The sequence below is a fragment of the Saccopteryx bilineata genome, chromosome 6 (assembly GCF_036850765.1).
Source record: "Saccopteryx bilineata isolate mSacBil1 chromosome 6, mSacBil1_pri_phased_curated, whole genome shotgun sequence".
Taxonomy (NCBI): Eukaryota; Metazoa; Chordata; class Mammalia; order Chiroptera; family Emballonuridae; genus Saccopteryx; species Saccopteryx bilineata.
In genome coordinates this window covers 43,500,855-43,515,666 of record NC_089495.1, presented here as the reverse complement: position 1 = coordinate 43,515,666, position 14,812 = coordinate 43,500,855, and positions in this window count along the sequence as shown.

The following is a 14,812-nucleotide window of genomic DNA, read 5'->3' as shown; positions in this document are numbered from 1 at the left end:
TACTTCTCACTCTTAACAAGTAAAAATTAAATGAAGTACAGATAGGCTTAAAAAGGAAAATTTATCCTGGATTCTGTAATTCTTGTTTTCTTTTGTGCCCAGGACAAAATCCAGAATGCAGTTTCTTGAATACCCCAGATGAGGGTCAGCCTCTGCCTGGCAATCATTACCGAGCTGATGACTAGCCCTTTCACAGTCTCTTAGTTTAAATACCAGGGAGATTTTCAGGAGGCAAATTCTGCATGTAATTGCAGTAATGCTCACTTCATACTATCCCATGTAAGTCTGAATCACAGCTTGGCAAGGCAAGTCAAAGACTTTCCAGGCAATGGGAATGCTCTAGCAAGGTATATTGCTGTAAGATATTTAGGTGGAGTACATTTCACAGGAAGACGCAGGCTCCCAACCACCATCAATTGGCAGTTGAGGTTGTTCAAAGCTGTTTCTATGAGAGCAGCTGAAGATTCACAGTCACACACCTGTAATTCTCTTCATGTGACTCCCAGTTATCTTCCTGGTATTTCTGTAGTGCCACTCAAGTGTTCCTTCTGGACTATGGTTTTGAGGGGCTCCCCATCTTGACTATCTACATCTGGTGACAACCTGTAAATGGCCTTGGCCATATTTACCATCTTCCTGACTCTCTGATCTCAGGCAATGCCCCTGCCTACTCAGTGGTTTCTGTCTCTAGCTTTTTATTGTCCCCTGTTTTCATCTCTGTCCAACTCTTTGTTCTTCTAGGCATTACAATCCTTTGTTGTATTGTCCAAAAGAATTAACTGGAAATTTATCAAAGACACTATGAATATCTGCTGGATAAATTATTTAAATTAAGCCAATAGTGTGTTAAAATAGTATTGGGATTGTTTTTATATTTATACCAGTCTCTGTGGGAAGAACCAAAGTTATGATGATTTTCAGCTTTTATTTTTGATATTCAAGAATCTTAGTTTTCTGAAATCACAGCTCTTTCAATTAAATTTTATTATGGTCAATTTTATTTAGATTCATTCTATAAAATGGCATTCCAGATTGTGGCTAGTAACAACACTGCTCTGATTGTTAGTTCCTGACTTTTCTTCATATGTGCAACTGATGTGCAGTTGGCCAACAAATTCTTCCCATGTTCTCATATCTTTTATTCCAATTTCATGATCACAAATGATTTTCACAAGGATCACTGAAATTAATTTTTTCTTGACTCTCCCTATTCCAGTCTACACTTTCACTACCAGCAAAATATCATTCTAACTCAAAAATGAAATATGTTACTTCTCTAACAACATTTGACTGCCCTCACCCAACCTCCAGCTCAAAAGTAAGGCCTACAGTCCTTGGCATACAGTTGGAAAACCTTGATATCTCCACTCACTATCAACTTTGTGCTCATTGTGGTCATTCCCTCCCACAAAACTTAGCCTCTATCCACACCAAATTTCTTCCCTTTCTTAATATCAAAATATGCCAAAATTTAATAAACTTCCATGCCTTTATTAAAGCTATTTCTTTGTTGAGAAAGATTTTCAAGACCCAAATTGAAAAGTCCTATCTTCCCTGAATTTTTTTCTAGTTTTATGGAGGTATCCTTTATGTTTTTGTTTTTTTATTCAGAGAGGAGAGAGAGAGAGGGAGAGAGAGAGAGAGAGAGAGAGAGAGAGAGAGAGAGAGAAATGGGGAGGAGCAGGAAGCATCAACTCCCATATGTACTTGACTAGACAAGTATAGGGCTTCAAACTGGCGACCTCAGCGTTCGTTCCAGGCCAATCAATGCTTTATCCACTGCACCACCACAGGTCAGACCCCTTTTATGTTCTTATAGCACATTATTCACACATCCCAGGACACTCATCAAATGATGTTAAAATGGTTTCATTGTATATCTCTTGCCATTACATGACTACAAGCACCTCAACAATGGATAACATTCTTCATGTTATAACAGAAAGTATTGCACTGTAGGGGCTGGATGAAAATATGGTGGTATCTTTCAGGTTTAATATATATATTTTTTTCTTTATTTTTTTATTCAATGAGAGAAAGAGAGGCAGAAACAAAATTCTACATGTTCCCCAAATGGGATCCCCTCCAGCAAGTCCAACCGGGGGGTATGGTCTGCCCATCTGGGATGTTGTTCCTTTGCTCAAGAACCGAGCTCTTCTTAGCACCTGAGACAAGGCCATGGAACCATCCTCAGTGCCTAGGGCCAACTCTCTCTAAATGAGCTATGGCTGCAGGAGCACGAGAGAAAGAGAGAGAGAGAGAGAGAGAGAGAGAAGCAAGAGGGAGAGGGGTGGAGAATTAGATGGGCACTTTTCCTGGTGTGCCTTGACTGGGAATTGAACCGAGGACATCCACAGGCTGGGCCAACACTCTACCATTGAGACAACTAGCCAGGGCTTAGGTTTAATACAATATATTAAATTACATGTGCACCTTATTTCTTTTAAGCAATATAACAAATTTCATGGAATGAGTTCTTAATGCTATTTATATTCAGTAAGTTTGAGCCATGACCTTTCTCTCTCTCTCTCTCTCTCTCTCTCTCTCTCTCTCTCTTTTTTTTTTGAGCCTCCATGCATAATATAGGACTTAACACCCACAGGTTTTTCCTGCAATCTAAAAATAGAGTATTTCTTTTGAAAGTTTTCATAAACCCAGTGGCATAAAGTAAAAAAAAAAAAACAATTACATTAATTATATAGAAAAGTTTTTGAGCACTTCCAGATCCAAAAATAGCTTATCAAATCATATCAAATATGCTTCATTATATCTAGATTTATACTAAGCTTAACACTCTTAAGAGCACTATTAGGTTTTTCTGATGCCTTATCACAAATCTTGCTATCAAATACACAAAATAAATTGAGATGAAGCACAGATGCTCACAAATGCAGGTCAAAGCTATGGTGCTCGAGGCTGAGGCGCTGAGTGTTCTTCCTGGGGAAGGAGATCGGCTCGGGCACTTTTTCTTCTGGGGATTCATGCTGCCTCTATAATGTCTCTCTGCAGAACAAATGCTGAATGCTATTTTTGCATTGTATTTACCTTTTCTCATAAAAGTGAAAATCCTCTTTTGAGTTCTTTTGATTAACAGACAATAATGTAGGTCATTTTCCCCCATGCATTTTTAATTGAATTTATTGAGTTAACATTGGTTAATAAAATTATATAGGTTTCAGTGTAAATTCTATAATCTATCATCTCTATATTTTATTGCAAGTTCATCACCACCAGTCAAGTCCCCTTCCAGCACCATTTATCCCCCTTTTATTCTCTTCTACCTTTTCTTCCTCCCTTTCCCCTCTGGTAATCACCATACTATTGTCTGTGTCTATGAGGGTTTTTTCCTTTGATTAAATCCCATACATTGCATTACAGAATACTACACAGCTGTAAAAAAGAAGGAAATCTTACCTGGCGTTACAGCATGGATGGACCTAGAGAGCTAAGTAAAATATGCCAGTCAGAGAAAGAAAAACACCTTATGATTTCACTTACACATGAAATCTAAAAAGAAAATAAATAAATAAATAAAATAGGCATTTTGTAAAAGCAAAGTGTGGTAGTGAAAACTTTCAAATATTTGGGGGAAAACTGTTTTTGAGCTTAACTCTATATTTGAAATAAATAAATGAATAAATTTCTGATTATTATTTTACAAATTAGATGGTAAATTTCAAAGTGAATCTAAAAAATGAATTTCTCCATTAGAACTAAGCTTCCAAAATTACTTTGAAAATACATTTATGCTCTTAAGAAAGTCTAGGTAAACTTAGAACTGTGCTTAGAAACAAATTATATAACAAACTGATTTTAATTTTCTCTACGCAGAGTGTAATTAATAAAAATTATTTTCAAGCAAAAATTTTTTAGAGAATTTTATGCTGAAATGATCTTTTATCTTCTGAAACTTAATCTAATTATGTTAAGAATATTAATTATAATTTCAGATACTATGAAACCATAGAATAGAAAATATTATATAATTGTTATGTTTAAAATATATTTCTTAAGTAGCACAAAGACATGAAATTTCTCAAATTTTAACATATATTTAAATCTACATAATAATTCAATAAACTTAAGTTTGCAAAGAAAACACCAAGGGTATATAATAATTCAGTTTCACCAGAAAATTTTAATTTTTTATCAGCACAAATTGTTAATTTTGTTATCGCATTGCAAATTTGAGAGTAGGTGGTAGATTATTTAAATTTATGTATTCCAGTGACTTCTTTCAAACACCCTTTATCAAAATCTGCTTGATCAAAATATTATCTGTTTAACAATTTGAAACCTCGGCTAACAGTACCTGATGTATCCTTTTTTGAAAAAATAGGTATACAGTGCCTTATTTATATTTTATTTAAAAAGTAGCCACTTTAAAAAAAAAAGGAACAAGATTCTTTGAATTCTCTTGGCCTTTACCTCAGCCCACCTACACACATTGCAATGAAGTGAACTTGGCACACAAACTCCATTAGGAGGGAAAATATTCTTCCTGACATTTATGGGTTTATTTTTTAAGGAGAAATTATAAAACTTTCCAGATATGTAGAAATCCATTAAAAGCGATGGTGTGCTAGAGGCAAGGCTCACTTTTATAGTATTGCATGTCACTGCTTCGCTGCTTTCACCACGTAACCCTTATTTCCAATTAGACAGAGTATCACAAGAAGCAGGGAATGCATAAACATCCTAAACACATACTGAACATGCCACTTCGTATTTGCCACCAGCCTATTACAATATATCCATCAAATACTCCAAGGAAGTAAGCCACAGTGCACTGCAGGGACATTTAATAATGTTTCACTCAAACATCAAGTGCTTTAAAAACATCGCGCACCCCTAATGCGGTAGATAAACATTTTATCTTTCTACTTTTGATGGCATATAATTTTCAGCCTTTGATCTAATATAATTTAAGGTGTGTCAAGATAGATTTTTGGCACAGCAGGCTAGTCAAAAGAAAGGTTTAGCACTTTAGTTCCTGGAGATGCACATCCCAGACATGGGCTTTGGCAAGAGTGGGGATTGTACAGCCAGTTTGACTACAGGAAATAAAAGAGGTGCTATTTGAGGGAAAGAACTTGGGTTAAAACGGAATTGCTGCTGTAAAAGATGTTCAACTCACATTGCCATATGGGATTTCTGGAACCTTTCCCATGTATATTAACTATACTCTTGGCACCTGGAGCAGCTTTCGGATGTGCGACATACTTTTGCTGCTTTGCAGCTCTCTGAATGTAATGTCACATTGCCACACCTTCACAGCAAAAATCATTGACAATTTCAATAATAAGATTTGGATAAAAAGCTCAAACAATTCATCTTGTACCTTGAAGTCTGGAACTACAAATACATCATCTAATACAGATAAGCATTGACATAGAGGCATTCCACTAATATGCATGGACAGTGGAAAGAATATTACTTTTTGTTTGGGAAATTTACATAAAATAATATATGTGTCAAAATTCAGTTAATTTGAAAAAGAACTGCTATATTATAGAATGCTTCTGTTAACTATATACAAATAATTCTCAAGTGAATTCATTATCATAATGCATACTAAAAACCTTAACAGGCAACATACTTTATTCATTCGTTCTTTTATTTACTTATTCAACAATTATTTACTGAGCATGTGCCATGTAAAACACAAGGTATTTAGTTTGGAAGATTTATAACAAGTTTAGTAAACCAACTATATCAAAGTCATTTCTGGTGGATTCTATTATTGCCATATTTCACAAAGCCCTAAATGTATAGAAATTTAAAAAAATAAAATATGGCAGTATTAAATGATATAATTAAAAGGCTGGGTATTGTAGAGAGATCTGGATTTAAATTCTCACTCTCTTGGTCAATATTCAGATGGTGTGGAGAAGGTAATTAAGCTCTCATTACTTTAACATAATTACCTATAAAATGGGTATACTACTTTATAGCAGAACTTTCCAACTTGTGCAGTTTATGCCTATAAAAATATTTTAATTTTAACTATGTTTTCAACTAATATCACACCAAGTTTTATAAAATGTATTTACTTTGTGAATACTAATACATGTGAGGCAAGATTTAAAAGGTGTAAAGGGATAGAAAAAAATATAAACTCTCTGTCTTGGCAGTTATTCTTCAGCACCTGGTTTTCCTCCATATGGATAATCACTTTCTTGAGTATCTCTCCAGAGATAATCACAAAATTCTACAGATTTGTCTATGTGTTCATGTATACACAGATTTTTTCCCACACATGACAATGGATGTACTGAAATTGTATCTGGGAGATAACTCCATACGCATATGTAAGAGTTGCTTTATTCTTTTTAAGAGATGACTGATATTTCATTGAACAGCTGTCTCATAATTATTACCCAATGACCTATATTTATGTGAAGTTATTTCTATATTTTTAATAATACAAATAAGATTGCAGTAATCATTCATACTCCTAATTTTATACACATGCAAACATATTTATAGACTACATACTAAATTGTAGTTTATAAATATATGAATTTTAAGATTTGATGGATATTATCCAATAATCCTCAGAGAGATTGCAAATATAAAATATTTGTAATCATGCTTAAGAGTCTATTGTCAAACTAACTTGGGACAGGGTATATCACTAAAGGCTTTACTTCTAACCATTCTAATATGTGATATGATAAATCTGGAGAACCTTTTACATATTTGAAACACTTTTTCTGGAAACTTTGTATTCATATTCTTTGCCCATTATTCTAGTGAATTATTTTCTTTTACCAGATTTTTAGAATTTTTTTAAATATATTAAAGTATTATGAAAATTAAACTTTTTAAATGTTCATCTCAGTTTTTCCTAGTCACTTTGTTTTAAGAATTTCTGTTTTGCTTTTTTTTACTACTGTCATTTACAATTTTATGCAAATATCAATTTTTAAAGGTTTTTATATTATTCTCAAAGTGACTTTTCTTACTACATATATGGTCATCAAAAACAAAATGAACATGCCCTGGCCGGTTGGCTCAGTGGTAGAGCGTCGGCCTGGCTTGTGGAAGTCCCGGGTTCGATTCCTGGCCAGGGCACACAAGAGAGGTGCCCATCTGCTTCTCCACCCCTCCCCCTCTCCTTGCTCTCTGTCTCTCTCTTCCCCTCCCGCAGCCGAGGCTCCATTGGAGCAAAGATGGCCCGGGCACTGGGGATGGCTCCTTGGCCTCTGCCTCAGGCACGAGAGTGGCTCTAGTCACGACAGAGCGATGCCCCTGATGGGCAGAGCATCGCCCCCTGGTGGGCAGAGCTTTGCCCCTGGTGGGCGTGCCAGGTGGATCCCGGTCGGGCGCATGCGGGAGTCTGTCTGACTGTCTCTCCCCGTTTCCAGCTTCAGAAAAATACAAAAAATACAAAAACAAAACAAAATGAACAGCCTAACCAGGCAGTGGTGCAGTGAATAGAGCATTGGACTGGGATGCAGAGGACCCAGGTTCAAAGCCCTGAGGTTACCGGCTTGAGTGTGGGCAGGCTCATCTGGCTTGAGTGGAGGCTCCCTAGGTTGAGTGTGGAGTCACTGGCTTGAATGTGGGATCATAGACATGGCCCCATGGTTGCTAGCTTGAGCCCAAGATTGCTGGCTTGAGCATGGGGTCACCCGCTGTGCTGGGCCCCCCCCATCAAGGCACGTATGAGAAAGTAATCAATAAGCCACTAAGGAGACTAAGGAGCAACAACAAAGATGCTTCTCATCTCTCTCCCTTCCTGCTTGTCTGTCTCTCTCTGTCTCTGTCACACACAAAAAATAAAATAAACAAACAAAAAAGAATATATGAAGCATAATTCAAAATTAATTTTATTTTTCAAAGGCTATCTGGCATTTCTTTTATCATTTATTGAATAATCATTTTCCTACTCTATGATATGTCACATTTAGCTTTTAGCAAATTACTCTATGTAGTTAAGTACATATCTGGATTTTATATATGGATCTCTTTATTTTTCATATATTCATGCATTTGAACTTTATTGTTTTACTTCACATAGCCTTAAAAAATGCAATAACATCTAATAAAGCTACTTTACTCTTATGATTCTCTTTGTATTTTCCACAATTTTTCTAGACTTAATTTTCTTTCCTCTGGTTTAACTTCTTTGTAAAATCTTTGCTTATTAAACAAAAATAAATATAAATGTATTTAAATTTTCTATCAATACAATTATATACTACTTTGTGAAAAACAATGCTTTTATTTTGTACTTCCTATACCGTATAGTTTTTCTTTACCTTAGTATACCAGCTAGCACACTATAATATTGAATATGAATAAAAAAGCAAACAGTTCTTCCTTTTCATGAACTCAAAGAAGCTCTTACTGTATTAGAGTTATGATTCTTGCTGTATATTTTTTGCAGCTTTATCTACAGAATAGAAATGATTTTTTATTTCTTGTTTGCTAAGTGACTTTTAAAAAATGATAAATGGATAGTAAATTTTATCAATTTTTTCTAGCATCTACTAAAAGATATATAATTTTCATCATTAAGCAATTAATGTAATGAAGTACAATAATTAAATATATAATGTTACACTTACATACATTCCTGAGATAAACCAAAGTTGATTAGATATATAATTCTTTTTATGATTGATAAATTATTTAATTTACTAATTTGTGCATACATGCTTGTGGCTAGTACTGGTACATAATTTTTCTTTCTTTCACTGTCTGTTAAGAGTTGAAATCAGGTTGCACCAGTATCATAAATGAGATAAATTTTGTGACATTTGTATTTATAAGTGTCTATAAAAGTGGAAAAAAATGTGCTTGTAGAAGCCATAGAAAATTTTATTCTCTTTTTCACAGAAGATTTTTGACTACTGATCCGTTGTTTGAATAGACACGATTATACTGTTTCAAACTGATTTGAGTAAAATACACTTAATAATTTATCAGTATAATCTAAAATTTCACATTTATTGCCATATATTTTTATAAAATTCTCTTTTTTTTATAGTGCACAACAGTTAGATTCCAATTTTTTACAGATCTCTGCATGTCTTACTCTTCTTTCTTTATTTAAATCACCTTTCTTTTGCCAATTTTCTGTGTTTTCAAAGAAGTAATTTTTGGTTTTATTGATTCTTTAACCTTTTGTTTTCAATTTCATTAAATTTTGCTTTTATATTATATATATGTTTTCTTTCCCAGTCTTCTGATTTACTTTGTTATTATTTTATAATTTCTTAAAATGGATGTTATGATATTATGTACCAAATTGATTCAGCTGAACTCCAGTGTCTCCCCAGAATTGCTTTTCCTGTATGTTTCCAAGTCAGGGTAGAGATTCTCCCAGGGAGCCCAGGTTGTCTCAAGGAGATTCAGGGATGAAGAAAAGTAGCCACAATTTCGTAGCATGCGCATATCTTCTCCTAGTTATTTTATCAAATGCTAATCTGGAGGCTGCTAAGAAGGGAGTTGCAGATATGATTGAAGTCCCAATCAGTTGATTTTGAGTTTATTAGATGGAATATTATATTAGTATAACTAATCAGATAGATACTCTAAGAAGAAAGACCAGTTGTCCCTGAAGTTCGGAGTTGAGGTAGCAGCTGAGCCTGCAATTACTCTCTCCTCCTCTCTCTTTTTCTCCTTCCCTATCTCCTGAGACTTCAAGTCTCAGCACAAGCTTCTGGGAATCCAGCATGCTCATGATATTTCTTTAACCTATACTTCTTCTCTATTGAACAGTATTTTTTCATTCAAGAATATTTTTACAACTTGTTTAAGATTTGCTACTGTCTACTTTTTATTTAGAAATATTATTCCATTTATTTAATCAAAATCTAAAGTGAATTTATATTTTTGTACTCCCCTTGAATCATTAAAACATTTCTCTCTTATTTATTTTTCTCATTTGACTAATATGGTGTAGAGGGCATTTTAGCTATTTTAACTCTATATATTTTTTGTTTGTTTTTACTTGCTCCATTAGCAAGTATTTAAATTTATCTACATATTTACACCAACATATTTTTTAGTTCTTGCCTCTTCCATCTAAGATGTCCTATCAGAACTAAATTTATTTCTGCTTGAATTTCATAATATGGAATTATTTTAATGAAGACTTCCTGGTAACAAATTCTTTTATTGTTGTTTTGTTGAGTAGTGTTTTATTTTTCTTTGCCTTCATTCTTAAAAAGTTTTTCACTTAGTAGAGAATTCTAAGATTCAAAGTAATTTTATTCGGCTCATGAAGATATTACACTTTCAGCTATCATTGCTCTTGTTGATAAATCAATTACTGATTTAAATGATTCTTTTTTTCAGATTAATTTCTTTTAATTATTCTATTTTCTTGTGGTTCAATTCAAATTTTTCACTTGATTTTGGTATTCTATAGTTTAACCCTTATTTGCTTTATCTAAATTTCTTTGTGTTTATTGTAATTAGAATTTGCTGCAAATCTTTTTTTTCTTTTTAATGAATTTTTTGGGGATGACACTGGTAAACAAAATTATGCAGGTTTTGGGTGCACAATTCAACCACGCATCATTTATACACTTTATTGTGTGTTTCGCACCCAAAGACAAGTCTCCATCTAACACCTATTATCTTCTCCATCTTCCTCCATGCAACCCTCTCTCTAGTAATAACCACACTGTTGTCCAAGAGTTTTTTTCTCTTTTTTCCCTATTTTTCTCAATCCCACCACCCCTTCGCCCACTCCACCCTGGGATAGCTGTGCTATCTATCAATCTGTCTTGCTTATTAATTCATTTTGTTCATTAGACTCTATATGTGAGTGTACTCATATGGTACTTGCCTTTCTCCAACTGGCTTTCTTCACTTAACATAATGTTCTCCAGGCCTATGTTAAGGCCTATCTATGCTGTCTCAAAGTGTACAATTTCTTTCTCTTTTTATAGCCAAGTAGCAGTTCATTGTATAAATATACCACTGTTTTTCATTCACTCATCTAGTGATGTACACTTGGACTGTTTCCAAATCTTGGCCGCTGTAAATAACATTGCAATGAACATATGAACATAAAGGTGCATATATTCTTTTGAAATAGTTTTGGGTTTCTTTGGATATATTTCCTGAAGTGGAGTTGCTAGGTGATAATGCAATTCCACTTTTAATTTTTGAGGTAACTCCATACTGTTCTCCACAGTAGCTGCACCAATCTGCATTCCCACCAGCAGTGCAGGAGGGGTCCCTTTGCCCCACATCCTTTCTAGCACTTGCTGTTTGTTGATTTACTGATGATAGCTATTATAATATGTGATATCTTGTTGTGGTTTTAATTTGCATTTCTCTGATGATTAATGACATTGAGCATTTTTTCATATGTTTTTTGGCCGTCTGTATGTTCTTTTTAGAAAAGAGTCTATTTGAGCTTTTGCTCATTTTTTAATTGGATTGTTGTTTTTTCTTTTTTTTTGGTATTGAGTGTTATAAGTTCTTTATAAATTTTGAATATTAACTCTTTATCAGATGTATTGGTGACTATGTTTTATCATTCAGTGTGTTGTCTTTTCATTTTGTTGATGGTCCTTTGTTGTGCAAAACCCTGAATTTTTTAAAATTGTATTTATTTACTGAGTTTAGACAGACAAAGGAAGGGAGTGAGAGAGAAAAAGAGCAAGAGAAGCATTGATCTGTTATTCCACATATTTACACATTCATTGATTGATCTTGTATGTGACTTGACTGGGGATTGAACCCCAAAGCTTGGTGTATTGGGATGATGTTCTAATAAATTTAGCTCCCAGCAAGGGTTGCAAAAACTTTTTGGTTTGATGTAATCCATTTATTTATTTATTTATTTAATTTCTCTCACTGGAGAAGCTAAATCAGAAAAAATATTGCTAGGAGAATTGTTTGAGATTTTACTGCCTATGTTTACTTCTACAATTTTTATGGTTTCAAGTCTAATGTTAAAAATAAGGTATAAAACAGTATTTTTCTACAGCTGGTCTGTGGACTGATGCTGGTCCACCAGAAATTTTGTGTTAATCTACAAAAGAGTTAATCATCTTGAAGATGTATGAAGATTATAGACTCAGTCATTTTAGTCAAATTTGCTTATGCTCAGGGTGTTTTCCATGGACTTTAATTTTAGACCATGTGACAAAATATTGACTGTCCATCTATTCCATATCTGTATGCATATTCTTAAATAGAATTTACAAAGTACCATATATAATAAAAGATCTCTTGGAATTCTTTGGCAATAATAAAAATAACAATGATATAATCTCATTTTGAAATTTGTTGCAATTTTTACAATATATTGGGCCCTATGCATGCATAATACTTCATATTATCTTCTACTTATCACTAGAACAGGTCATTGCCCTAATGATCATTTTAAGTACAAAAAGGATATACTGAAGGTAGTTTATTATTTCATGCATTTATAGATGAGGAAACTGAGGATCAGAAACAACTTGCCCTATAGTATCCAACTGCAACTCATATCTGCCTCATATTGTACTCAGAGTTTAAAAATAAAAACAAACATTAAAATCTTTGCTTAGTAAAATATCACACTGCCAATATACACACATTTTAACTTCTTCTAAGCTTTGCTGGATAGTTGAAACTGGCTGTTACAAAAGTAACCTGAGCAGACAACATGGTTTCTTTAGTAACTTATCAATATTTTTTAATATGTTAAAGTTTTTTGTTAATAATTTACTTGTTTATAAAAACAATGACATCACCCTTCTCTAGCCTTGCAAATGATTAGTGTCAAATGTCAATTCTCAGATTTGAATACCTAAGAATACTTTAATGCAGTATCAAAAACTATTTTTCTTAATCTTAGTAAAGAAATTTATATTTTTTTCGTAATTTTAGCAAAATATTTAGGTGTGGAGAGTTAGAAATTTATCTGCAATTTAGGTTGTTTTTTCCACCAAAGGTAGGACTGACTCTGTTTCACTTAGAGCTCCTCAGTGACTATAAAAATAGCCTTGTATGTCTTTGTACCTCATGGGCATTGCCGAGTGTGCTAGTTAACATAGCTGTCAGAACTTTAACTCCTGGACTCCTTTGCTTCCCTATGTTTAAATTGGCAACTTTAATGTTGCTTTACTACACTTTTTGCATCTAATTGCCTAGATTTTATATTAAGCAAAAACGTAATTTCTTTGGAAATATGCATTCAAAAATATATAGAGAATGATATCATGTAGAAAGAATTTGCAAAGGGCAAAAAAGAAACTTCAGCAGTTCATGTTTAGCTTTTAAAATTTTATTTTCCACAAAAATAATTTTCCCCTTATGACTAATTATGATTCCAGTTTAAAAATATATTGCTAATGAGACTTCTGCATATTTTAGTCTAATCTTTGTAAAGAATCAAATGACTGTGTTCAAAAATATTTAATTTAAATTAAAATGTAACTAAGTTAGAAATTATAAAAATTATATTTTTTAGAAGTTTTTAAAGTATGCATTCTATAGTAATTTATTCAAAGACAATAATTCTGGTTTAAATGATTTATCATATCTTTCATTTATAAATTATATTCATCAGAAGCTACATGAGGTCTTTTCATTTATTAGGGTACCACTTAATTCACTACGTAGGTTCTCAAGTGTCCAAACATAGCTAATGCAGCTAGGTACCAAAGTGACTTACCCAAAATGGGAAAATCTAGACAAAAAGGTGCATCTGTCTCATTAATCAAAATTGATTCTAAAGAAATATAGTATTGTTTAAATATATTTACATCAATGAGAAATGAAATATCTCTTCATTAAAATCAGTATTATGCTAGGAAACAAAATATAAAGTATGCTAAAAAATTTGTAATTTTTAATTGGTGCCAAATATTTACATTTTTTCCACACTATTTAGCAAAAGTTTTTTTCTCATTGAATATTATTGTAGAAATTTTGTTTTGATTTTTATTCTTTGTGTCTGTCTGTTGATGTGTGACAAATCTTATATACGCCACGAGGATAATTCTATATCATTTCAATTTTACATTAAATCATAAAAATTGATGTTCTGCCTTTTAGTATCTGATACAGATGCTAATTCTAAATGTTTATTTAGTTCATGACATCCCATAATAAAGACTTGAATTTAATTTGTGAAATGCAATAATCATTCTTATATTAAATTTACAGCAAAATGCTTTACAATAATTGTTTTAATTTTGACTCCAGATAAGTAAATATGTTGCTTTGCACCCTTTCTGATAAAACAAACAAACAAACAAACAAACAAAAACAGTGTGTGTGTGTGTGTGTGTGTTTTTCACATAATCATTAATTTAGTTAGGATCTTGAAGATTATCTTGCTTAGGTTCCTACTCAATATAGCAATCTTTAGATTGTTATCAAAAACCTTTGACCATTAAATCATTATATATTTCCAGTAATGAAAAACTAAACTTCTTTTTGAGAGAGGCAGAGAGAAATAAACAGAAACATTAAGCTGCTCCTTTATGTGGCCTGACAGGGGAATCAAACCTGCAACTTCTACCTTCTGGATCAATGCTCCAACCAGCTGGACAGGTATTAATTAATTAATTAATTAATTTTTTTTTAAAGATAGAGAAAGGAAGCGAAGGAGAAAGAAAGGGGGAGAAAAGCATTCATTTGCTGTTCTACTCAGTTGCGCATTCATTGGTTACCTCTCGAGTGTGTCCTGACCAGGGATCGAACCTGGTGGCAGGATTCAAATAATTTAACAAACAGTCTCTGTTCTAATGACCCTTTTCAGTATAAAAAACTATATACCGAAAGGTAGTTTATTATTTTCTGCATTTAATACTTAAATAAGAACAATAAGCCCTGGCTGCTTGGC